Raw genomic sequence first — 2207 nt, forward strand, 5'->3', positions numbered from 1 at the left:
GCTCTCCAGACAACTCTGCCCTGACACTGGAGCCCTAGTTCTGTAAAGGCTCATCTTTTGTCCAAGAACAGAGAGATGCTAGGCCCTGACAAAACAAGTGGCCACTCTCTCCCTGTCTTCTGCTGTCCCATATCATATCCTCTGGTATTCTCACTCTCAGCTTATCAACTCCAATCACCCATTCTTACCTAGCCTTGAAAACAAGACTATAGAAAACATATTGTAAGTGTAAAATTTAACACTAATGCAAAGAAAAGACTCCCGTAAACATACAACCCTATTTCTTCAGTGATTCCTCTTCTAGCTTCTCCTCCAAAGAGGTCGATTCAATCCTCAGTCATTGCTCTAGCAAAACTGCTGAGGATGTGCTAGGCTCAGGCAGCCAAGGGTTGTAATGGAATGAATAGTACACAGCAAGCATGTGAGTTACCTCTGAGTAGCTTTAGAAACTTGAACAACTATTCATCCTTCGGAATCTCATAGTTCCATCTCTGTCACAGGCTCTCTTCTGGATCATTTCACTGGGCCATTGTGAGGTATGCTGGGAGTTGAAAGGCCAGAACCCCAGGCTACACCACAGGAACAGTAGACCTGACTGGAGTTCATGCTCCAGGGATTCATCATGGACATCTCATTCCCTCCTTGTAATTTGTTCTTCAGGATCCTTTTATTCTCTGGTGTTCTAATCTCTTCCATTCACCAAGCTTTCCTTTAACATTCACAATATTACGTTTCTAATTTATCATTTTACCATTCTCTTTTGGGCTTCCTTGTTTTTGTTTGAGATGCTTCTTGTCTTTCTTCTCTCTGGCACTTCTCACTCCCACAGCATCCCAGGCCTCATCTCCGTGGAGATGAATCCTTACCTTCTATGTGTATCAGTCCCCTCGGAGAAAACATGGAACCAAAGAAAGTTGTGCTTCTTCCTTCCATTATACATCTACATGATTCAGAGCCCTGGCTTCAAGGTTAGAAGAGCATCTAAACCTGGTCCCATATCACCTAATAAAAAGTCATATCTGCAACTGCTAGACCCTTAAGTGGAACAAATTCAAATCTAATTCCATCTGCCCTTCCCACAGCACAATCAACTACATAGGCAACAACAAACATTTTCTGATGCTCTGTGCTATGGATAAAAATAACCAAAAACATTCTTGTTTTGTTTGATGGAACTATCTCACGCAGGTGCTCCATCCCTTTACATGTTTTTTTTTTAATTAGTAAGTTTTTTGTGTGTGAATTTTTTTTGTGTGTGAAAATACCGTACAGAGGGGTTACAATTACATGGGCAAGATAACGAGTACATTTCTTATCAAGCATTGTTGCTTCCTCCTTTGTTTCCCCTGCCCACCCCTGCCCTCCCATCTCCCCCCATCCTGACCCCCTTTACATGCTTTTTGTTGTTGTTTTTTCCTTTAGTTCTATGAACCTTCATTTTTAGGACAGACTTTTCCACTTTATATGAAAGAACCAATGCAAAAATAAGCCAGATGCTGACGGCTCATGCCATAATCCTAGCTACCAGGGAGGCTCAAGCAGGAAGATGAAAGTCAAGGAGAATCCATCTGGATGGAGGAAAGCTAAACACAGTAGTGCAGACCTGTCATCCCATCGATAATAGGAAGCCTAAAATAGAACTAAAGGCACCCTGGAAGGAAGCAAGAACCTATCTCAGAAATGGGAAAAAAAATCATAAAGCCAGGTGCTGGTGGCTCAAGCCTGTAATCCTAGATACTCAGGAGATCTGAGGATCATGGTTCAAAGCCAGCCAGGAAAAAAATCCCTGTGAGATTCCTATCTCCAATTAACCATTCAAAAACAAAGAGGTGCTGTGGCTAAAGTGGTAGATCAATAGCTTTGCACACAAACAGGCTCAGGGAAAGCCCCAGACCCTTAGTTCAAGTCCCACAACAATAACAACAACAACAAACTAGAGCTGAGGGGCTGGGAGCAGGTGGCTCATGCCTGTAATCCTAGCTACTCAGGAGGCTGAGGTCTGAGGATCAAGGTTCAAAGCTAGCCCACACAGGAAAAGCCTATGAGACTCTTACCTCTAATTAACCACCAGAAAACCAGAAGTAGAGCTATGGGTCAAAGTGGTAGAGTGCTAACCTTGAGCAAAAGAGCTCAGGGACAGTGCCTAGGCCCTGAGTTCAAGCTCCACAACCAACAGACAAAGAAAAAATGGAGCTATAGGTATGGCT

Source organism: Dipodomys spectabilis, unplaced genomic scaffold (genome assembly GCF_019054845.1).
Source record: "Dipodomys spectabilis isolate Male_0828 unplaced genomic scaffold, ASM1905484v1 ptg000234l, whole genome shotgun sequence".
Lineage (NCBI taxonomy): Eukaryota > Metazoa > Chordata > Mammalia > Rodentia > Heteromyidae > Dipodomys > Dipodomys spectabilis.